This window comes from Lactuca sativa, chromosome 9 (genome assembly GCF_002870075.4).
Source record: "Lactuca sativa cultivar Salinas chromosome 9, Lsat_Salinas_v11, whole genome shotgun sequence".
Lineage (NCBI taxonomy): Eukaryota > Viridiplantae > Streptophyta > Magnoliopsida > Asterales > Asteraceae > Lactuca > Lactuca sativa.
Window position 1 is genome coordinate 177,576,740 of NC_056631.2, and position 16,692 is coordinate 177,593,431.

The following is a 16,692-nucleotide window of genomic DNA, read 5'->3' on the forward strand; positions in this document are numbered from 1 at the left end:
CTAATCTCGAAAATCCTAGCCTCCTAGGGTTTATTGGCCATAAACCCTAATATGTCAAGTTCATACATTTGAATAAAGCTAATTGAAAACAAAAACCTGGCTCTGATACCGCTGATGGTTTTTATACAAACAATCCTATGTGTGCATGTAACCCTAGAATTTGATCTATGTTTTCGCTATTAGATACACAACATTATGAACACATAATAAAACCCTAATGATCCATACTATTTTCGAAATTCACCAAGAAGATTAGATTACATACCTCTTGTTGTTATATAGCAATAACAACTCAAATCCTCCTTGTAATGGCTTTAGAAAGCTTAGAGTCACAAGTGTCACTCCTCTAATGGCTCACAAACACCAAGAGCAAGAGGATGAAAAATGATAAGAGATGAGGCACCCAAAAACGTGTGGAAACCCTAAGGAAACTCTTAGCCACGTTTTTGGTGCTCTAGGGATCCTTAAATAGTGAGGCTATTAGGGTTATCTAACAAGGAAACCCTAATTTGACTGCTTAAGCCCTAAGCAACCCATGGACTCCCTCCTCAGAGGCCTAGGACGACTTCTAATGGGTTTCCCCATAGAATTCGTCCACCCCTCAAATATGGAGTCCATTACCCCAATATTCAACTATCATACAATTGACAGTTCTAGTCCCTTAAGTTTAATTAATGTCTTTTAGCCACAAAATTAATTCTTAATTAATTATTGACTAATACTAATTAAACAATATGATTTCTCCTTTAATATATTATTCTCATAATATATTAATAAATCATAATTAATCCTCTCTCTCTTTCTCCATAATTCATCCTATCAAGTTGCTTTGGTGAAGGCAACCTAAAAGGACCATGCACCATCAGGTCAAGTACATACCTAAAAGTTATGGACTTAGACAATAATCCAACACTAACTTTTACAATCTTACAACTGATAAATGCAAAAAAACAAATGTACCCTTAATGCAGAATTGAAGAATATAACCCTTCAGATTCAACTTGTTAAAAAAGATTTATTTATGTACCTTTTAAAATTTCTTGAGCAACAATAGAAAGAATCCGACTGTGAACACAAAGGAATTTCTAGAGTAGCATTGAACTCTCCAGCATCACTGTACCAAGAGTAATACTAGCAACAAAATCACTATGAAAAAAAAAGAGTAAAAGTAGAAGATAACCTTGGAAAGTTGAAGAATAAATCCAACTTGATATTGTCGCTTAAGAAAAATCAAGAAAACTGAAGCTCAAACAGTAGAACACTTATGTTTTTTTGCCGAGATTTCATTAATTGCTTTACTTTGACTAGTTCTGGAGTTAAGGATTTAAGTCAGAAGATTATATGAGGGCCGAAATCGAGAAATCATAATTGTTGCCAAGAGAAACCAAACGTCTTCACCCTTTACGATAGAATTCAACTCAAATTCCCACTCAATATATTACCGCTCTATTATTTGTTGCATACATTAGCTTAAGATGGAATCAGTTAATAACCTAAATATTTGGGCCTTAAACAAGGAACGTAAGGTAGTGCACAAAATTTTGGGCCCCAATTTGAGAGTGGGCCCTGTTCGATGGAACATGTTGAACTCCCATCAGGCCGGCCCTGATCCATTCGAACCTCATTTCTACTTCTCTAGTAGTTCAGCCCTAACTGCTAGTTCTTTTTGTCTTTAAGACAGAAGGCAAATGATGTTGAATATAAAACAAGTAGACACGTAAGGTAACCGACAAATAATATTAAAAATTATATGTAGATTAGTTGTGAATAATAAATCTAATTATTATTAGTATAATTACCAAGTTTTTTCTAGAAAGCAGATCAATCATTTTAAATTAGATCTAATTATAACAAAGGTAAAAGAAGAGTGTCATGTTATTTGATGAAAGTAAACGCAAGAAAATAATGTAAAAGCGACCTGTTAACGGATGATTAGAGAACTACACTGATCAGACTCCTGTCCTTAAAGGTTTTTACTTCACTTCTACTGGTTGTAAGAAACATAGTAAATGCAACGCCCGTAGATTCGGGTTAGTCAATTTAGATACAATGAGCGTCAAAAATGACTTTTGATAGAAAATTATTTAGAATATGTCACAAGTTATTCTCACAAGGGCTCCGTAAATATAAAGAACATTGAAATCCAAGTTATAATGAAGAAGCTATAACCTGTCAAAGTTTCACGACAAAACCGACACGATGCTATATGACGTAAAAAGTGAGTCTGCGATAAAATACTTTTTAGCCTTAGCAATCTAAACGAAAGTCGTAATATACGTTAAATCGAGAGCGTGCACAAAAATAACGTCAAAGTCTGACTTCGTATAAAGAAGTTATGGTTTTTCTAAGATTTAGCATAGCAGTGCACAGCCCGGAAATCGAATTTTAGATCGGTATAATTTTAGCCGACACAACCTAAATGAGAATTGAAGATGTTATTAATAAGAGCACAATGATATAAAGACATTCAAAAACGGACATCGGATGACAAAGTTCTGGATTTTTAACAGATTTTAACTGTCGAAGCTTGTTAAAATATAACTTTAAAAATAAATTCAAAATTAGCAAATGGAGTCTAAACAAAAGTTGTAGAGTACATTGCCACCTATGCGTGGATATAAAAAACATAAAAAACAAAGGTCGTATCCGAAAGTTGCGAATTTTAGAAGATAATCTTGACCATTGCTTCCTCCCCATGCCTTGCCACCAAATGGTGACATGTGGCACACCAACACGATGAGTTAGAGGCCCAGAACTTGCCGAGTTGAGACAATTTCTAGCCTTCTCTCTCTCTCTCTCTCTCATTTTCTTCACACCTCAACCCTTTTTTTTTCTCTCTCTCTCTCTAACTTCTCTCTAAACCTCTCCCAAGATTTAGGACTTCCCAAGTGCTAAGAGGTGAGTCTCGGAGCGCTAGAAGGCTCTGAGAAGAAGAGCTTTTGGATTGGAAGTTCTGCCCCTGCAGAGTCGGGTTCATACCCAAACCTCCCAGTAAGTGAGTTATGCTTACCCTACTTGAAGTATACCTTATGTTTAAGTTCAATATCGTGATTATGAACTTATAATATATATATATATATATATATATATATATATATATATATATATATATATTATAAACTATAATATACAAAGTGTTATTATAATATCTTTTAACTATTCGCGGTACGGGGAATCTGGTTTGGAAACTATTGTTTAGCACTTATAAAACAATATTGCTCATTAATACGCATGATAAATATTAGACTAAAATCTAGCGGCAATGATACTTGGTTTCGTCAAAGGAAAATGGAATTGTTAAAAGCGAAATGTTGTCCGAGTTTGGTATCATCACTTTAACAAGTGAGTGCATAGTTACTTTCATCTCACACATAGATATGAAGCATTTAATATAAATTACGTGTTATGTGTGCATATTATTTGTGCTCTTTATATCTATGCTGGATGAACAAAATATACATGTTTTATTGATTTAAACTGTACACGTATTTTATACCTATAATTATGATGGGTAAATATGGGTAGATGAAAGATGAGATGAGAGATGAGAGATGAAAGATGAGATGAATAATGAGAGATGAAAGATGATATAAATGATGAGAGGTGAAATATGATGAGAAGTGATGTCCCAAGTGATGGCTCAATCATCTAGCAGAGTATAGATGACAACCACATACTATTTTAGACAGTTCAGTGGAACACTAACAGGCTCGCAACCTGTAGGCGTTATGAACGACATGTTCATCAGATTTACTCTAAAAAGACATTGACATGTATTGTGGGTGGACTCCCTAAAATAATACTGTCAATAAAAGAGATAAAACCTGGCAGCTATGGATTTAATACCTAACAAATAACCTCGATAGCTATAGACTTAGTGTCTATTATATAAACGCTGGCAGCGATGGACGTCGTGCCTATTCCTTAGGAAAATCCTTAGAAATGAATGAGTTAAGGATAGATGATTCTTAGGGTAGATCCTTAAGAAATAAAGAAGATAATGGATATGGGTAACTGGGTTAATTGTTTGATGATGAAACATAATAACTTTATTACTGTGGGTTGAAAACCCTATGTACTCACCAGGTTTCCCAACCTGACCCACTCAATTTATTTGTATCACATGTGTCGATACGAAGCTACATTACACTGTGACATTAAAGGAGATGTAAATTACTAGTGTAAATGAATGTAAGGTCTGTTTATGCTTATGTTTATGTATTGACGATGACATCCGAAATTTTTAATATAAACAAAATACATTCTTTGGAAATGATTTGATAATATATTTATCATGTTTTCTGGGAAGAAATTCCGCAATATTATTCTTTAAAATAAATACTATGATTTTCAAATAAGCATAAATAATTTTTTTTAAAATGAACGTGAATTTGGGGATGTTAGAGTAAAACAACAAGATGTAATGCAGATTTATCCGTTTTCCAACAACAATGGAAAATGATGAACGCAAAGTGAATCTACACAAAGTGGAAGAAATCGCCAAGTGAGAGAGAGAAAGAGGTATTAATTTTCGAACAAAAAATACAGCTTCTAGAGGGATTTATTTATAGGTTTTTGAAACCCTAGAAAGTAGCACAAAACCCTCATGGGCCGGCCCCTAGAAACCCTAGGGAAACACCTTGCTCTCCAAGCAAGCCGTTTTCTGGGCCTTTCAGAATATTCCGAATAAACAAGATTCGGGCAGACTTGACCGATCCCAAAACTGCCAAGAATAAAAGCTCCTCAGTTCCCAACGACTGATGCATCGTGCACCTAAATCGTGCCATTTCGTGCACTCATGACGTTGGCTAATGCTAGGCTAGGCAGGCATGTGCATAGGCTTGGCCCATCCCTTGATCCACTAAGAGCCTTTGAAGGCCTATTAAGAGAAAAGGTATTATAAACCCACTAAAGGTTTCGTACCCCACCAATATGGGATAAAGCAAAATAACCAACTTACTATTATGCCTTCATAATTTCCAAAAAATTATTATTTACTATGATTAAAACAATTCATTCGGTCCAAATCAAAATGGTCATTGTCCATATATATACACAAATTCCAAAGATAAATCAATTCCATTTAATACTTGACAGATAATTTTTTTTTGAAAACGGTGATTTTATAAAACAAACAAACAAACAAACAAAGCCCCCACTTAGGATAAAAAAGTCATGGAAAGAAACAAACAAGCAACGAGTTACAAGTTTTTAATCGGATAACAAGGCCAACCAGTCTAATTACAAGTGCCCAGATTACCCCTAAAATTCTCCCTATTAAACATTGTTTTTATAATGCAATTCACCGTCTTGGTAGGGGGTTGGACCTCTTGTTGAAAATCTTGTCATTTTCCGCCTTCCACACACACTAAAGGGTACCATAGATGATGGAAAAAATGTGTTTTTCAAGGCAATGGCCCCAAATGCTTGCAAAGGTGATGATTTTCGAAACCGAGTTGCAAGGCTGATCGGATGTACTGCACCATTTAAAAAATAATCTTGGTAAGAATCTTCCTAATGTAGGGGAAAGAGGCAAGAAGATGGTATGTTGAGTCTACATCAGTAGGTCAAAGGACACAGGAGCTCGATGTCATGTTTACACCTCGACAAATAAGGGCTATAGCGGAAGGTATATGATCCATACAAGCCCTCTAAATAAAAATTTGGACTTTTAAAGGGACCAACATCAGCTTACGACTATCAGCATTAAAACGTCCAAAAAAATACAAAGTAAAATTTTGATTTATAAATCAACCAAAACGTTTATTCAGTCATTCATTACTTCCAAAAGGATAATCAGAGTATGGAAGAAAATCTCGGGGGATGAAGTGTGATCATGTCGAGCCCTTCCCTCAGAAACTAGAAGTACCTTAAACAACCACAACCTAAAACCGTAAGCACAAAGCTTACTAAGTTACCTAAAATACCACATACCATACATAAGATAGTGAATAATATGGGCAAAATCATAGTCTTTCAATCACTTCCTACCATGCGCCAAATCATCGTCTTTCCATGCTAATGTCATGGGTCAAATCCTAGTTTTACTTACATTGCCAGGGGCTGGATCCTAGACTTTCATATAATTACCAGGGGCCAGATCCCAGTCTTACATACATACGCCAGTGGCAAGATCTTGGTCTTACAAACATATGCAGGGGATAGATCATGTTCTTCCATGCAAGCATCATAAAGACAACTAGAATACTAGATATATATTCCATACAATTGCTAGGAGCAAGATCTTTAAATTTCATACATATGTCGGGGGGCCACATCCTGGTCTTCCATGCAAGTCATAAAGACAAATAAGTATTGTGATCCAACGACGGTCGATGTGATCCAACCATAGTCTTAAACACAAGTGTTGTGATCCAACCATAATCTTTTATGCACAGGTCACAAAGACCATCTAACAACCTACATATTATAGTGAGAAGAGACACTTGATTCTAGCAAGTTGAAACCTAATAGCACTATTGTCGTGAGATGGATGGGCTACTTCCTCACCACATACTTACATCCCATACCAAGAAATATATTTAGATTATTTCTTGATAGTACGTATCTTATATTTTATTTATACTTTTATACAAATATTAGGGTGTGTCTATTTCTAAATACCATCTTAGGTTCCACACCAAGTTTGGACCAAGGACACACAAAACTCTAAACTAACGATTACTTATTGATTAAAGCACTTGTAACCAACCGAACTTCTAACATATGATATAAGTTCCTTTAATAGCAAAACTTGGTTCAAAATCAGATTCCATGGACAAAGAACATCATAGAATATTAGCTTTAAGATTTGAGGGATATTAATACAAAACTCAAGTAAAAAGGATGTTGTTTACTTGGCTCAAGGTATCGATACAAGACCAAATATTTTAAGGATGTTGAACACATATCCTAGAAACATCTAACCAGAGAAAAGTTAATTACGACAAAACTTATTCAAATGCAAGGCGTTAATTGACATAAAAAATCACCAAGGGTAAAACCAAAAAAAACTTGAAAAATTGAGGGCTTTTATGTCATTTTCCCTTGTTATTATTAATTTAACCATTTATTTAATTAATTCACTTTCTAAACCTATAAAACTTAGTCTTTAATTATATAATTATTTGATATTATTTATTAAATCTATTTTGAAATAATTAAATGGAAATGAGGTGTTACAACTCTCTCCCACTTGAATTAGATTCCGTCCTCAAAATTTGTCCTTATGACTTACTCCTACAACACCCTCCAAACCACTTACAAGTTTCCATGCCCATTCTCTTCAACATGAGTCAATGCCGTCTTAATAACCAAATTCTACAATGACCAAAAAAAACATCAGAGCTAAAACCCGTGTGGTGACTCACATGGTCAATGTCGTATCCAATGCAACACTAAAAGGACACCTTAAGTTGGATACCACTTTCTAATACCGAAACCGAACCGATCCTTAGCGGAATCCTATTTAACCTGAAAAAGAAGCGGATAACAACAAGAAAAGGACTAATCGCAGCATTCGAAATCTGAAACTCTATAGCATGTTCGACTACTAGACAGACAAGGTCACCAATCCACAGTCATGATGACCAAAGTTCACAAATATGATCTTAAGAAGGTCTCCCTAACCATTCATCGTATTACTAAAGGATGAAATCCTCAATTAAGCGTTGTAGCCAACCACTTATAGAAAATGCAACAATAAACTTCAAGCATGGCCCAATAAATGGAGGTTAAACTGGCGTAAATAACCATACGGACTTAAAGACCTGACGACTCAACCAAGAACAATGGCTAATCCATAAATATTATGTCTGCATCAACCCATGTGATGTCTACATGCCAAATTATAGTCTTACAATCACTCCTGCAACTGCGTACATCCACTAACATCCTAACCTATCTCAAATGAATGCTACGGGCCAAATCATAGTCTTACGAAACATCTTGCCATGGGTTAAACCATGATCTTTCCTCCTAGTGCCATGGCTCAATTCCATGATCTTACATACCAGGCATATAGTTATATGTAGTTAGGGATCAAATAGACAGTCAAACAGATGATCCACCCGAGAGTGAACAATCAAACAAGAACATCACAGGCAGGCATTAGACTAGAGTTCTCAGGCTATCCAAATTAGACTACATAAAACCCAAAGCTATCAACACCATATAATTTTACCACTCAACATATTCCCTTGGTAACTATCATCCCTTAGTTACACTGCCATTAACCACTTCTCAAAAAGTCGTTCATTGGTCAAGCATATACAACCCTGATAACTGACCTTCCCCAGTTAATCTAACCAAATAATCTGTAACTTTTGGAACACTAAGGTACTAAATTCATTCAGTTTTGCATTTTGACAGTCCTCACGTTGAGAGATCTTGGGGGTCACGTCGTGAGTGACCATTGACCCGTTGAACCACACCTTTGGAGTCTCACGATGTGAGTATTAAGGTATCATGACATTAGAATGGCTTAATGACCTTAAACCCTAATTTTTGTGTATTTAAGGGAAAGAGAGGCTAGGTTTACCCAACTTCAGCGTCTCTCACCCTCTAAGTATCAGGAAACCCTAGATTTCATGTAAGCTTGAGTTATTTGTTATTTTGCTTGTGGAAAAGAAGGAAACGAGAGAAGAAGAAGCATCTAGGGAAGGAAGTTGCTTGGGATCACCATCATCATCAGATCTTATCTTGTTTGGACCATTGTAAGTATCAAGAATCAAGTTATATTGCATTTCATGGCTAAATCTAGGTTTTTGGCCCATTTTCTCACTTTTTGGCATGATTAGTGTGAAGTTGATCCATAAAGTTAGAAACTTTATGGATTCAAAAGGTATTTTGTGTCTTATATCATCCAGATATAGTATTTGGTGGAGTAATAGATCTTGCATGAGAGCTTGAGGCAATATTTGCACTTTTTGACCCAAAATGGTGAAGGGACATGCATGGTGTATGCATGTCCATAAAGCAAACATTTTTATGGACCATTAGGGTTCCATTTAACTTCTAGAAGAGGTGAGATTAAGGGTTAAATGGATTAAGAATGTTGGAAATGTGGTTTTGGCTTCAGACCGTTCTCATGGCGTGGGACATAAGGTCTCACGATGCGAGCATGAGTCACCATCCCAGCTGATTCGTATGAGTTAGGAGTGAGTCCTAGAATCGGATCGGACACGTCTCACAACATGACAAAGGATTGGTCACGACGTGAGGTGCTGTTTTAGGCTTTTAGGCCTTAATGGGCACTAGTTTCTGAATTTGGTCCTTGTTGTGCTTGGGTCCATTTGGTGCCTTGGGCCTCATTTAGGAATTTAGGACTTATTTGGTCAGGCACATGAGCAGTTTTTGGCCCATTTAGGAAGATAGGCCACTATTGGGATTTTTGGTGTTAATGGTTAGGCCTTGGTTTTGAGCCATGTAAGAAAAAGGTAAAATGGTCTTTTACCCTGGATAATGGACAAGTAATTTAGATTCTTTGTTATGGATTAAGACCTGATTCATAATTGGGTATTATTGATGATGTTAGTACGTGTATTTTCCGGATCAGTAGACCGAGACGTGTTATTGATTTGAAGGGGTAGGTACTCGACTAGAATACATATTTGTAAGATGTAGTAATTAATCCTTAAAGAGAGGTAATGTTACAACTGGCTGGGTGGATTGGTTAGGTAAGACATATCGAGGATCAAAAAGCCATTTAGGAAACAACCAAAATATAGGCATACACCTACTAGAGTAGGTCATGTATTGAACGAAAATTCAAATACTTAGATAATTGGATTCAAAAACCATTTAAAAAGTTTATAAATAAAATTAACAAGTGATGATAAATAGGAAGTATACAAGAACTGGTATTTCCATAAACCTTCTTTCCCCTATTAAATAAATTCTAATATACAACTATTGATAAATCATAATGGCAGCATCAGTATCCATGGTTAGAGTACCATTACATTCACCCCATTGATGAAAATTAATAAAATGGATAGATCAGTCCATTCCATTCCATTGGATACACATACATGTTTCTTTGATTCTTTCATTCCTATGGAATAAACCACTCCAAAGCCGAACCCATTCCTTCCTTGACTCCATCATATCAAGAGTACTTACCACATTCTATGGAAGGGATGTTATAACAGAGTTTCCTATTTCTGATGCATCCAAGAACAAAAATTTACCAATGCTGAAAATGATAAATTATAATTAAAATAGAAATTATGAAAATCTTACCACTTCATATTGGATTCGTAGTGGTTCCATGAACATCTTCTTTGGTGATGGATCAGCCCTTAACATAGGAAATGTTTGATAAGTGAAATGAGGCCATCCTACCACCACCAACACTGAAAGGTTAGAACCTCTTAATCATAATGAATATATCATTGCATTAAAATTGTTGGCGGAGAGTGTAGACGAAAGGTAATAAATCCAATTCGAAAACTCCCAAATCAAGAGTGTGGATGAGTAAAAGAAGGAAAAAAGAAAACATGGGTACACCTATTTGGTAAAAGAAGGAAAACATACCATAATGCAATCTGATTTTGAGAGCGCGTATAAATCTATAGCCAATTTACAAATTTTATGTGGACTGAGTCTTTAAGTAGGGTTTAATAAGGAATTATAAAACAATACCAAAAAGATGACATGCATATTTGATGAGGTGTACTCTATGTTTTTTACTTTGACAAGGAGACATGATATACAAAAAAATCAAGTCATAAATCATTTAATTCTCACAAAAAATGATCTTTAGTTTATGAAACACATTGTGTGTCATAAAATCGGTATGTGTTATAGTTCACTTGTCATCAAAAGCATAAATATTCTAGTAGTGTAACTGCTAAATAAAAGTAGAAGATAATGATATGGTTATATGAGTGTTAAGACCTTGCATATATGTGACAACCCCAAATCTAATTCCGTTACAAATCCCATTTTCACTAACGGAACGTGTCACTATACGTTATTTTATGTAATATTTGGAATCATCAATATCCGAATATCTAAATTTATGCATGGCTTAATATTATCATAAGGAATATAACTCGTATGTGTTAACCCCGTTTAACCTAATAGAGTTGTTTTACCTTTTCAACCACTTCACCCGGGTAAAAAGTTTTAACCCAGTTAACTTTAAACATCGGGTAGCTGTGTATCGGGTGCGATTCCCGAGACATATGCAATGGGTGTGCACAACATTTGAACACTCATTTACTACACACCCACTCTCTCTCTCTCTCTCTCTACTTTCTCTCTCTAGACACGAAATCGACCCCGATTCCGCTAATTTCTGGCTTCCAAATGTAAGTACTCATCCTCTATCTTATTCTAGTCATGCTTCATTGAATTTGAGGGCCAAAAATCATAGGAATCAAGGTCCAAAGAGGAGTTTACGGCCTAAGAAGCTACTTAGGCCGTAAACCCCCAAATTCATGCCCAAAGCCAAGTTTTTCCTTCTTTTAAGCTAGTATACTAATTAAGGCATATATCTAGAAGGGTTTGGACACTAAAACACAAGGATTTGACATGTAAAAAGGAGTTTACGGGCCAAGCTTGTGCTTAGGCCGTAAACACCTCAAACACCTCATAAATCTATGTTTAAAGTCCCAAAAGATCAATTAGGGTGTTTGGCAATTTAGACATGACAACAAGGAAGGCTTAAGTGCATTAGACATCATCATTTGAGCACAAAAAGAGGAGTTTACAGCCAAGGCTAAGCTTCGGCCGTAAACACCCAAATTTTAGTGTCAAACAAGTCCCTAAACTACCCTAATGCATGAAAGGAATTTATCTAAGGCCTATGGAAGTGTGTTGTACAATTAAACTTCACATTTGGGAACAAAATGAAGAGTTTACGGCCAAGGATGTTCTTGGGCCGTAAACTCCCCAAAAATGTATGCCAAATTGTTCCAAACTCACTATAGGGCCTTCTAGGATTTTTCTAAGCCATATGGGACCATGTTGTACAAGTAAAACCTACATCTTGAAGGGTCTATAGGAGTTTACGGCCCAAGAACAAGTCTTGGCCGTAAACTCCCTAAAAATGACACAAATTATGATGTTTAATCCTTCCCTCTTGGTCCAAAACACACACCACTAAATCAAGGAAGTGAGATAAGGCCCTAAACACACATTTTGGAGTGTCACAAGAGTTTACGGCCAAGCCTAGGGGGCTTACGGCCGTAAACTCCCAAAGAATGGCTTTTAGGCCATAAACTCTAAGAGAGTGAACTCAAGGACCCTCCCGTAAATCATCCATGGCCTTGTACCACTCCCGGGAACCCTTTCTAGGCCTTAAAACCCCGAAAACGACACTAGAATGTCCAAATACTATAATGAAAAGCATAAGATGATTAACTTCTTGTAAAATACATAGTTCATATGACATTAGGGTCCTAAAAGGTGCTCAAGTGGTTATTTGGTACCAAACGCTCAATCGACACTATTACCCGATTTACCCGATTCACCCGATTTCCGCGATTTCAGGTGAGTTCATACCCCTTTAATGAACCTTTCAAGTGTTTTACATGTTTTAGGGGGGAGATACAAGTTGCTTATAAATGTTTATGCAAAGTTTTACAGAACGATTTCTGAGTTACAAGGATTAATCACATGTGATTCACTACCCTTAGTTCAAATCACATGTGATTTGTCCTTATGCTTTATAAACGAGTTTTACCCTTTTCAAACTATTTTTAAACAGTGAATCAGATTTTAAATGTTCTTTTGGAAAAATACTCTTAATAAATCAATTTACTTATAAAATATAACCCCTCTGATATATTTATATAAGTAAGACTTGGAGGACTTAGGACCGATATCTCGCCTTATTTCCTGTTCTTGTTTGATTGTGGGCTTAGGGTAGTAGTTATCCGTCCGACTGTCGTTGATTTCTTAGTTATATAATCTGTATATCAGCGTGGGATACGAATGTTGCTGCTTTCACTCAATACTAAAGTCACTAACATGCCAAGAACCGTCCTCACTAAGATAACTATAATAGGTATAGTTACGGTTGTTACAGCTATTACTCGCTAAGGTCATTTCTATCTACACTGTAACACTCACTATTACTAGACAATACACTAGTAAGAGAATACACTATGATCAACACTAAAAGATTACTACACTATAACAACAGAGAAAACACTAAACAAACAATAATACACTAACCCACTACAAGATACTCTATTCGCTATCCACTACGCCCGGAGTTTTCCAGCAGGGAGACGACTCTACATGTATAGATCTATACGGGGCAGACGCTATTACATCCCGACTGTTAACTCAGTCCGTGCCGTACAGGCCCAGGGATGTCGCTACTTCACTACACTATGCATGACCAGGAAGGTCATGGGATCCTCTATTATCCTCACTATTGGTAATATACAAGGAATACCCTACAACTACTCTAAAATACTACACTAAATGTTAAACTACATCCCGAAGTAAGTAAGTATCTATCACTAAAGGAAGCTCGCACCTCTATCATTGATCACGGGCTTAACTTATCCTATCACGTTTGTTATTTGGAGATTTGCCAATGTATTTTTACAATATACTGTTTTCAAAGAAATAAAGAATGCATACTTTTCACAGATTGTCACTTACAATGTATTTCCTGGAAAATATGGGATTTTCTAAGTTTCTACTACTTATGAACGTAAATGATACATTTTTAACACTAATGCTTTGTATACAAAAACTCACACTAAACTCTTATGAACTCACCAGCTTTATGCTGATAATCGTTTTCAAAATAACTTGTATCTTCAGGTCAAAGATAGACAGGTACAGACGCGGCATTTTTGGAGAAGGTGGAGCACACAAGACCCATCTCTTATTTTTGAATTACTTTTGAGTGATTGTTAAACATTACTAAACACGCTTGTAATTAAATTCACTATGTAATGCTATGGTTGTATGTTTCTTGTTTCTACTATTATGCAATTGTGATGATACTGTTTACTACGTCATCCACCCCGAAACATATTCCGCCGTTTTTGGTTTTGGGGTGTGACAGATTGGTATCAGAGCATTGTTTATAGTGAATCAAGTATATCAACCTATAAAAGATATACGAACTATAAACACTTCGGGACTAAAACACTCTGACTAAAAATATATATATACTGTTAAGTATCTAAAAGATCTAACTAAGTATATATATATATATATATATATATACTCACATCACTATGAAACACAGGAATCAGTATCGTCCTAGAACAAAACGAAAGTATTAAGATTTTTGGGCAGCGCAATTGGGTTTAGAGACATATAGTCACATTCAGGATGATGTAGCCTGATCAACTACGTTTTCCTGAGAGTGACTAGCATGTGCCTAAGTTTGGTTGTGATGTTGCAACATGTCTAAAACTTACCAACAATACCACAATAACGCTACCATAAGAATGCTATAGGAGTATTCTGTATCTCTAGATTATACGTATGTGTTAACAAAAACGGTCATTACTAGTAGGACAATAGTTGCTAAGTGGATACACCACGATTACATGTGATTAGGGCGCTATAGACTCAGAATCTGCAGCCTTTGCTTCATTCCCTGTTCTTGTTTGATTGGGGGTCTGAAGTTAGGGTGGTTTATTCAAAGGACTATCTTGCTTCGATTACATGAAATCGGTATGCACTATGCAAGTATTGGGTCAAGTAGTAATGATTCCTCTTATAAGTATCTTAGAATAGTACGTCTGTTAATCCCCTTTTCCCCCTTTCTCGCGTAGATAGCATGGCTGGCTTCCACCTACCCGGTGATCCGTACCTTCCGAACCAGGGCAATGGAGGATGGCTCGAAGAAGAGTCCGACGACGATCACCCTATTCCTTTGGATGATCATCATGTTGAAGGCTTCTCGGATAGCTCGAGCTCCGAGCCAGAAGTCAACAACCAACCTCCTGAAGCCCCGAACCCTAACCCCCGCCCGGCATTTCAGGGCCCCACTCCTATGTGGGCAATATCCTTGCATCGATGGAGTGAGGAGCAGGGTCAGCCCTTGCCTTACAATGGAGACCGAAGCTTCTACCACATAAGCGAAGGAGGATCGGCGGATCGGGTTTTGCCCATCATGATCCGAAGGATTGCCAGGAATGTTGAGCAAGGTCAAGCCGCTATTGGTCGAGTTGTAGAAGTGGATGCCAACTCAAACCTCAATACTGCTCGCATTCGCCAACTCGAGGAAGCCGTGGACAGGACAAGGAGGACCAACGAGGCTCTGCAACATCAGCTGGCTGCATCCCGAGCTGAAGTTAGGGAACTCCGAGCACGCCAAAGGACTCATGATCGACACCTTCAAGAAGTTATGCGTCAACTAGAGGATCTGAGGGTTTGCCCGACAAGCAGCCATCGCCAGTAGAAGACATCTAGTTACCTCACTCTTTTGTTTAAAGGACTAGTCTTTTATCTCTATGTACTGTAGATCTCTTGTCTGTAAACATTCCTAGTTTAAAAGTAACCTAGTTGAACCTCTAAACTGCCAACATTTTCTCTATGGTGTGATGTAAGACCTACTGCTAGGTCAATTTTCATGAACTTCTGTTGCATCATTAATACCAGTATATTGGCAGATGATTTCTCTACTACTATAACTCTTACCCTGATCTTGGATTATGTTGATTTAATCCATGAAACACTCTATTCATGTTCGCAATAGGCTCTTACTATTGCTATCATTTATATGATCTTCCAGTGAAGGATGCCTCCACGAAAGCGTCCCAACAGAGGAAGACCTGAAACTCAAACCCCTCCTCCACCACCTCCTCCTCCTCCTCAATTCGACCCGGTGTTGTTCCAAACGGCTGTGACTGCGGCTGTAACAGCAGCCATGGCCCAAATGAACTCGGGTGATGCGAGCGGTGGAAATTCTAGATTTGGTGAAGTCCACCAACGAGTGCAGGGATGCACTTATAAGGACTTCATGAATTGTAAACCTGCTTTCTTCGACGGTACCGGAAGTATTCTGGCAGTGTCCCAATGGTTCGAAAGAACCGAAGCTATATTCGAGATGTGCTCTTGTCCCGAAGAGAGCAAAATCAAGTTCGCTACTGCTACCCTCACTAACCGGGCTTTGTCATGGTGGAATGGCCATGTCAACGCACTCTCCTTGGTCACAGCCAATGCTATGGGCTGGGACACTCTAAAAGATCTTATGAGAGGAGAGTACTGCCTTAGGGGCGAAGTTCAGAAACTTGAGGAAGAACTCTGGAACCTCAAAATGAAGGGGACTGACATAGCAGCTTACACGGCCAGGTTTTGCGACTTGGCGGCTATGTGTCCCAACATGATCCCCTCTGAAAGCAAGAAGATTGAACGGTACATCTGGGGTTTAGTGCCCCCGTATCGAGGAAATGTTCTGGCTTCACGCCCTACCACTTTCGACAGCGCCAAGGAATTGGCCCAGAGTCTGATCAACCACGAAATCTCCTCCACTCCAGCAACAACAACCACAACAACCACTGCACCATCCGAATCATTCGACAGAAAGAGGAAACGATGGGATAAGAAGAAAGGCAAGAAAACTCAAACCGCCTCTAAGGACCTGCAAATTGTGGCGGTCCATGTTGCCACCACCCCAGCCGCACCAACTGCTCCAGCCCCGCCGAAGGCTTACAGTGGGAACTTGCCTAAGTGTCCCAAATGCCCTTTTCACCACAACGGTCCTTG